Raw genomic sequence first — 9696 nt, 5'->3', positions numbered from 1 at the left:
TGCACTCCCTTACGTGGGGTCAATCTTAAGCAGAACCGATTTTTCTTGATTCTATTACAATAAATTGAGAAATAGTGTTTGATAAATCAGTTCCGATATCAATTCCAGAACACAAAAACAAAATCAGGAATAGCGTTTGGTTAAAATCTATTCCAATATCAAATTTGAAACACATTAAACCCATCAATGGCTTTTATTTTAACAAAGACCATTGTGTAAGATAAGACGATGGCATTCCATCCTCCCATCTTCATTCACTCCTCATCATGGTTTCAACTGTCGGTATCGTATCAGTCGTATCGTATTGATATTGGCCAAGATCAATACCTGATACTTGATTGATTTGGATCGGTTACTCATTGTTTCAAAGGTAAAACAGTACAAATTTTCTTGCAAAAAGCAAGGGTAAAAGTGATTGATATGCATCAATCCGTCTAGATCGGTATCACGATACTGATATGATACTGATACCGAGAACTAAATCCATGCTCCTCATCCAACAAGCAATAGTGTATTCGTACAAGTTAGAACAATAGAGATTCAGCTCCTCTCCTTAGCGTCCATTGCCTAGGTCGGTCCATAGTTACCTGAATGAGCGACACAGGGTGAGATGATGATCCAACGGTTTCAAAAAAGTGTAAAAATCAAGCCACTGACAAAGGCTTGGAGAACAAGGCATCAAGAATCATTGAATCATCATTTCACCACATATCATCCACTCAAGTAACTATGAATAAGACCAGAACAATAAACGCTAAAGAGAAGAGCCGAATCCACCAATCCTCTTTGATGATTTTTGTTGTTAATGGTGAATGTCACTGCCCCAGTCCTTAGATGGCCCTTCGATTGCATTTATGGGCCTTTTTTTTTCCTCTTGTTTTAATATATTCTTAATTTATCCGTTTCTGAAATGACCTAAAATATAGGTCTTCATTTTATGGGTAATTACCATACACTAGATCAAAAAAACAAAACAAAACAAAACCAAAAGTTTATGATACACTTGCTTGCTCTAAAATTTATAAAAAAAAAAAACAAAAGAACAAAAAAACAAAAAAACAAAACAAAACAAAAATAAAACCAAAACAAAAAAAAATCTCCTTTCTTTTTTCTTTTTCTTTTTCTTTTTTCTCCTATAACCTCCTTGGCTTTCTCTCCTTTCTCACACAAAAAAAAATGCAGGTTTTAAAGTTAATGATAGAAGTCAAATCAGATTCTCAGAAGCAGTTCCTGGCCCCACATGTTCCTTATGAACTGGGACTGCTCATCGGATTCCATCCCCCTCGCCCCTGCCAAGCCATGCTGCCATTATTGCCTGCAGGTACGAATCATGATTTCATACAATTTACAACACAGGAGAGATTTAGCCATGCAGGAGAACAGTACCTGCCTGCCTGCCTGCCCTTTTGTCTTCTCTACAGTCCTCACGCACCATTTGCTTTCTAACCTTTCTCGATTCCCAATACTGAAACCCAGAAAAAAAAAGTCATCACCTCACATTTCACCATTTCACACGGGCCCTAGCCGTCTCACACCTTTCTCTCCATCTTTTTCAGTGCTTGTTTTCACACTGGATTCTCCCTAACCCTCAAAAGTTAGGGTGTCAGTCGGTTGAGTCGGACTGGTTTCGATCGAGTCAAGTTGGGTTGGTTGGACCTATGTCCTTAACCCATGATTTACATTCTTAAGGAAATCAGGCTTTTGTGATCTTTTCTCTTATTTCTTTTGATGCAGTTGGTACAGGTGAAGCATTGGCAATTCGTCTAGGGCTCGAACGAGCTCTCCAAGAAAGCTTTACTCATATTTTAATAGAATTAGACTGCAATGATGTTATTAGTTTAATCAACAATTCTTTCCAAGATATGCCTTTTGATTTGCAACCAATTGTTCAAGATATCAGATATCCTTCATCTCAATTCATTGTATGTGAGTTTCTCTTTATTCCTAGGGAGGCTAATTTTGTAGCCCATTCCTTAGCAAGGTAGGCACTATCCATGAGTGTTGAGACCGTTTAGCCAAATGCCACTCCTTGGCTTCATACTCTTTGTGTAAATGAGGTCTTGCGCTGTTTCACTTAATAGATCACTTTCTACCAAAAAAAAAAACAAAAAACAAAAGTTAGGGTGTCAAATCGGTTGAGTCGGACTGGTTTTGATCGAGTCTAGTTGGGTTTGGTAGACCTGTGTCCTCAACCCATGATCGATATCTATTTAAAGAATGAGTCGATTTCGATCGATCTCGTGTTAGACTCGATTAGGATCTGTGGCTTTAATTGACTTTTTCTAATCAGATTAATATGGCTATAATCAGGCCTTTAAATGGGATAATATATCAATAAAATCTAAAATGAGCTTTAAACTTTGTTTACTTTTTTTAGATTTAAGATACTTTAATCTATTCTGTTAAATCATCAATAATTTTGAAAAGATATTAACACTTAATTACATTCAATAATTGATAAAAAAAAAAATATCAATATATACTTATTCTATCCCAAAAAAATCAAGATATACGATGAGGCTAAACGTGTCAATTCCCCTTGCACAATGTACTACCTATTTAAAAATGAATTGCGTTTAGGTCCGACATATTTAATAATCGATGTTAGACCAGATCGATCCAACCAATGCGGGCTTGAAATTAACCACCCTACTCAAAGCCAATGTTTCACTCCACTTTGAGACCTCCAAAGTATCTAACTTACTCCCAAACATGTGTGTGACATAGGAGGTCTCATCATTCTCATTTTCGTCCCTTCCATCTAGTAATGTGGTCCCAGGTGTGACAGAGTTGATGACAGATCAACCGCCCAACCGCCGGCTAGGTTCACTGGTCATTGCACCGAAGAGAGTCCTTCACGTTGCTGCAAAGTTCCTGATGACTGTGGTCCCAACTTCCCAACTGTACATCAGATGTCTATTTCTCTTTCTTGTATTCGTTATTGGTACGGTGTCTCCTCATACAGAGATATTTCCTTTTTCTTGAACCTGATATGCAGTAAGGAAATTTTAAAAAGATTGTCACTTTTCTTTTGTGCAGTTTCCCCTTATGTTGCAATAATGGGTTTTTTGAATTGACCTCTAAGATGAAATAATGCATTTAGCCCTACTACTAAATGTTGAACAATTCAATGGAATGACAAAGTGGTAGAACAAACACCAAAAAAAAAAAAAAAAAAAAAAAAAAAAAAAAAAAAAAAAAAAAACATAGATTCACATAACAAAAAGATTTAATGAGCTTCATACATTAATGTGAAGTGTTACATCTTTGAACAAAGTAGAAAATGATGCACTATGATTGAAAAGAGTTTTACAATGGAGATTTCTCTCAAGAGCACTTGAATCACTAGAAGAAAGCTTGCCCATAAACCCTAACATGAAAACCCTTCATTTTTACTATTTGCTTAACAAGATGTAAGTACAATATATACTCCTCCAAGTCATGGGTCGATCCAGCAGGTCACAGTCAATCGAATTGAACCATACCCACCTCCTTTGCTACCATCACAGATCTTATAAAAAAATTCTCATTCAAATTTACACCAAAAAGTGTCAAAACGGATCATTCTTCAAAACAAATCAAGAATTCGAGGTAAACATAAAAAATGATGAAATTAACACTAGGTAGAGAAAGTATGAGGAACAAGAGAGCATTCAAAAATATCTTCCAAATAGACACCAAAAAGTGTCTCTTGGACAAACCTGTCTAAAAAACCACTAGGGTTGTGACTCTTGCATTATATTTTTAAAACTGGGTCATTTTGCCAATCGACCATCTAAGAAACTTTAAAATACAAAAAGCTTAAAACAATGTTTTCAAGACAAATAACATTACTGCTCGCATATCTTCTGTTTATTGCGTTAGAAATTTACTATATAACTAATGGAAAAAGAAAGTTACCTAATCATGTGGTCCATGCACCTAGACACAAATGTATGTGAATTTACTGCCCCAAAAGAAAGGGGGAAAAAAAATCTCATTCATCAATATTAGAACTTTAAGTGGGCCGTGTAGAAAATCTTTACCCTAAGTAGCTTATGTTGGGTAATAAGAACTTTTACTTAAAAATCTGAATAATTGGAAATTTACATCTAAGCACAAACATATGGATTATTTGTCCACAAATTTTGGCCCCATCTAACATATGACATGGCTTATTTTTAGGGCCATTTATGTAAAACTTCTTAAGTGGACCATGTAAGAAATCTTTAGGGGGTGTTTAGTTCGGCAAATCAAATGGTGTATATATCGGATATGAATGTCAATCTTTTGATAGACATTCTTCTTAATTATGTTTCTTTTTGAAAAATCGTTTGGTTGCCTAGAGGTTAGTACATGTTTCTCCGGGTTGAGATATTGGTTTCCGTAGAGAACGTCTTTCCGCTTTCTCCTTTTATACTAGGTGGTAAAAAGGTTGCTCAAATCTGAGTTTACGTGTTGAGGTAAACTCAGATTTGACACACATCCTTTGTAATATGGTCATTCATGGGAAGTAGGATGCTCACTTATGAGGGTCATTCTAGTGGAACCAAACAACTCCAAAAATTAAGAATTATCATTATAAAGAATGTCATTCAAAAGATTTACCGAACCAAACACCCCCTTATCCTTTAGACATATTCTAGTTAAATGCAAGTGGACCCCTCCACTCTAGCCTATTTTTTAGATGTGGATTATGGAATAAAAATGTTTGTAGATTGAGCAATGATAGAATGACCACTCTAGCCATACCACCCTATGGTATGACAACTCATCTTAGGTAATGACATCAAAATATGATTCCTTCTCATATGATACCAAATAGAAGATGAAAATAAAAAATAATGAAAGGAGAAAGTTTTCCTTCACACTCACAAATTAAGAGTCATTACTATGCCCCCTATTTGTAGGATGTCTGAAATGTCCTTCACTATTTCCTAGTCCCGTCCAAAGCCAATGATGACCATTGAATCTTTGCTTGAGGAAAACTTGTTTCGTAGAAAAATATATATGTAAATTTATTCTAGACCCGTGATCTTTCTTCATCAGCATTGAACATATGATTGGATTCCTGTATCATTATTAACTCCCACTCTTTATCATAGAAAATAGAACCTATCTCTCCAAGGGAAGCTCAGACCAATAATCGAAAAACAAATAATTTTACCAGAAAAATTCTTTTTATAGGTAAAGGGAAAGAGGTAGGGATTTTTAAGTCTTTTGCTCTGAAGAAACATTGTCACTCCTTAATTTTTCTAGCTCATCATTTGGCCACTAAGATCAAAATAGAAAATATATGTAACATGCTTATGTTGGACGATCCCTAGCTCTCCTTTCGGCAAGACCTACAGGTTTCTCGAGGCTAATAATTTTACCTGATTGCATTATATAGCCTCTCGATTTCATCATACTCTCCCCTTCTTCTACTGAGCATAATATAGAATATTATGTCTCTCAAGAAAAACTTTTTATTTATTTCTTTTATGCATATTAGTACGAATTGTAATGGGATGACCCACTCTTCAGCTAAATGGGCTCTGTCCTTCCTCTTTGCCTTGATAAGGTTTTGAGCTTTGTATTGGTTTCTTAGTCCACCTCTTTTTAATAAAAAAAAAAAAAAAAAAAAAAATGTACGATCCATTTAATTTCAATTAATGCACTTTCTTTCCAAGATTTAAAAAATAAAGGAGAGGATCATCTTTCTTTGATTCACACTCACAAACGAGTCACTACTGAAAAGAAGAAAGCAGACTTGAGTAGACCCTTGGCAAAGAGATAGTAGATACTTATTTTGTCAGGAAAGAGGGAAGGAGAGAGAGAGAGAGAGTGTGTGTTCTTTGTGTCCTTATTCTCCTTTAGACCAATCTTTTGAATTTGAGTAAAGAAAAGTCCAAGGAGAGCTCTTCTATGTCTTGTCCTTTAGACTCACCTTTTTGAATTTGAGGGAAGGTAAGGCCCTAGGGGTTAGGGGATATGAGTAAAATTTTTAGAGAAAATTACATTGTCACCCCCTGAACTTCGGTCTTTATTCAACGCCACCCCTTGTATTTTTTGAAACGTCAAAGCCATCTCCTAAAAATTCAAAAATTTTTAAATCGGTCCCTATCATTAGCTGATCATGATAAATGAATAAAAATCGATTAGTTTTTTTATAATATACCTAAAATACCCTTACCTATTGTGAGAGGACAATATTGCCCTCTCTTTTATTTCCATCTTCTAAACCCATCTCCCATCTCTCATCTCTCATCTCACTCCTCTCACTCTCGGCCGGACAAGAAGAAGAAGACGACGACACCCCCTGCAACTCGATTCTCTTCCCTCCGGTGTCCGATTCTATTCCCTCCGGCGTGCGATTCTCCCCCCTCGAGCGTCCGAACCTCTCTCCCAAGGTATGTAGGGTTCTTGTTCTTCTTCTCATATTGACAACTTATCATGATAGTGATGGGAAGCTTGGAAGTGAAGGGGAACAAAGGAGTGGTATCTGCGGAATCTAGCGATGCGTTAATGCAGATCTTCTTGGAACCAACATACTTCCCGAGTTTGAATGCGGCAAAGACTTTTCTAGGGGATTTTTGGCATTACAAGACTGGAATGACAGTTCGAATGGATCGAATCGGAGAGTTCGGACAAAACATTAATAGAGACTTTGGAAGATGCAGAGAAGCAATTCCAGAGATGATGATTACAAACAGTTAAATAGAAAATTCTTAATTATTTTGTGGGTTATACTTATTGAGATAAACTAATCGATATTGTATTTAGAAATTCTGTAAAATCAATTATATTCAAATGAATTCTTTTCCATTCAATAACCAGTCCTTCCTTCCTTCCATCTCAAACTCATGAAGAAAGCAGGATTGGTTGAGGTGATGGTTGATGAGGACGTAATACATTCAGAGGCTTTGCATCACCCTCAGCTTCAGGTCTTGGGCAAAGATTTGCTAGAACAGACCTTCAGGGCAACCATGGATTATCAGTTGAAAGCTACTTTTTCCTACCCCACAGACCCACACAGTGACACAGGCCAACAAATCTTGTGGGCATTTATTTATTTGTTTATAGATGGCCATTGTAATCGTCCACCTCAGAGACCACTAAAAATCTTAAAAAAGCCGTGGTCCTGGTCCCAAGCCTAAAGTGCAGGTTGTCGTGATGAAGGTCATCGGCGTTCCGTGACTCAACAGTCATTGTGTGTTGAGCTTGGGAGAGAGGTTCGGACGTCGGAGGGGGGAGAATCGCACGCCGGAGGGAATAGAATTGGACGCCGGAGGGAAGAGAATCGAGTTGCAGGGGGTGTCGTCGTCTTCTTCTTCTTGTCCGGCCGAGTGAGTGAGAGGAGTGAGATGAGAGATGAGAGATGGGAAATGGGTTTAGAAGATGGAAATAAAAGAGAGGGCAATATTGTCCTCTCACAATAGGTGGGGGTATTTTGGATATATTATAAAAAAATTAATCGGTTTTCATTCATTTATCATGGTCGGCTAACGGCAGGGACCGATTTGAAATTTTTTGAATTTTTAGGGGGTGACTTTGACGTTTCGAAAAGTCCAAGGGGTGGAGTTGAATAAGTACCGAAGTTCAAGGGGTGACAATGCAATTTTCTCAAATTTTTATATAGTAAACTCAAAATCAAAGGCATTTAAGAAGGAATCCCACCTATCTCCCACTAGAGTGGATCCCAAAATGTTCTTTATTTCTCTCAGATCAAATGCTCTTTTCCCCTTTTCTTCTTCTAGTAGCCTGAACCCCAAAGATTAAAAAATGGCACCGTTTCCCTCAAAATGTGGGGTCTCTCCACCGTTCCAGGTTTCTTTTAAATCAATTATCATAGATCCTTTGTACTCTCGGAGCAGTGGGATTTCATCTGTGAGTCACAAAAGTCATATGTTATTAGTGCTATTATTCTTTCTTGTTTTTAATACAAAAATTAGATCCACAAGTTTGTACACTTCAAGTTAAAACCACCATTTCTTTTTTAGGATAGAAAGTTAAAACCACTATTTCAAAATAATAATAAAAAAAAATGGAGAGCATTGCTAGCGCAGTTCGTGGTAAGAGGCCATGGGATCCACTCTCTCTGTTTCAAGGGGAGAGGGGTTGTGGGTTAAAGGGTGGGAGTTGAATATCAAATTTCTTTTTAAATAAAAAAAAAGAAAAAATGTTAAAAGGAAGTCCCAAATGCAGTGTGTCCTTGTGTCCAAACACAGAGGGGGCGAAATGACCATTCACCCCTCATGAAATAAGGCTATGTTTGATAGACAAGAGAAGAAAAGAAAAAAAAAAAAAAGAAAAGAGAATAAATGAAATGGTGAGAAAATAAAAGAGTATGTATATTTGTAACCAATAGAAGAAAAGAAAAGAAAAAAATTCAAAAAATTTTGAATTTTATGAGGGAGGTAGACACATAAGAAATCATTGTGTAATTATTTATATTTTGTTTTATTATGTTTTCATATTTTCTCATGTTTTCTTGTGTTTTTTGCAAGATTTATTTTTTGGAAGCAAAAGAAAACTTCACAATTCCCAAAAGGAATTTTGAATTTCGAAAGCTGAATATTTTCTTCGTTGAAGACATTAAGTGCAGAGATAAATTCTTAACTTTGTACTTTTTTCTTTTCTTTTCTTCTCTTGGCTACCAAATACAATCTAAGGTGAAAATTTCACCCCTACTGATGTTTATACACATGCTCTTAAGGGATGCCATAAGTAACACGGTGAAAATAGGAGAAATGAGCCTATGACCTCTTGAGAGTCTGCATTCTATTGTCAAGGCATCAACCAATAGAACATGCTATTTTTTTTTTTCCCACACAATGAACAAACGGGTGTTTTCCATGAAATATGGTATGGCTTTTAGACGTGTGGTATTTGGACTTTGAAGTTATGGCCTATGGACTTTACCTTAGTAAAATTCTCTTTCTTAGGTTGCGTTTGATAACGTTTTGTTGGAACGTTTCTAGAGTTTTTTTTTGTTTTTTGGAACAAAAAAACCAAATAAAACGTTTGGTGCATCATAGATGAGTTTCCATTTTTTTAGAACAAAAAGTGAAAAAAGAACAGTAGAAACTGGAATTGTTGGGATGACAAATAGCTGTTTCGTCTTCCTCATTTCATTCCAAATAAAAAAAAAAAAAAAACTATTTGGGGGATTTTAGGGTAATCGTTCCCGATAAACTTGTCTTCAGCCATAATTCTTCATTTTTCACAATTTCATGCACAAAGAGGAGAGAAGACCTGTTTTTTAAAACCGTTCTAGAAACAGATTCACCAAACACTATTTTTTCATTTAAAAAACGATGTTTTGACATAAAAATTGAAATTTTCGTTTTTGATACGAAACATCGTTTTTGGAACAGAAACGTTACCAAACGTAGCCTTACTCAATTGAATTTTAGTGCCTTCTTAAAATACCCACCACTATGCCCCACATGCATCTCAAGTCCCACGGTGATCTTGTTTTTTAAAGAAACCTTTCTCCTAAAAGATGTTATATTAATGAGCATAATAAACCTATCATTTTGAAAAATTGTACGGGATCAGGTGTGTCCATAGTTAGCAATTCGGCCGAATAATTCGCGAATTATTCGGCCGAACCGAATTTTAAAGAATTTTATCAAAAATTCGGACCGAATCCGAATTTAAAATAAAATTCTTTAAAATTCGCGACTTTTTCAAAAATGAATATAATTCGCGAATAATTCGGACCGAATCCGA

This window comes from Macadamia integrifolia, unplaced genomic scaffold (assembly GCF_013358625.1).
Source record: "Macadamia integrifolia cultivar HAES 741 unplaced genomic scaffold, SCU_Mint_v3 scaffold938, whole genome shotgun sequence".
In the NCBI taxonomy this organism is placed as follows: Eukaryota; Viridiplantae; Streptophyta; class Magnoliopsida; order Proteales; family Proteaceae; genus Macadamia; species Macadamia integrifolia.
The sequence above is the reverse complement of the archived record's forward strand: the minus strand, read 5'-3'. Positions refer to the sequence as shown.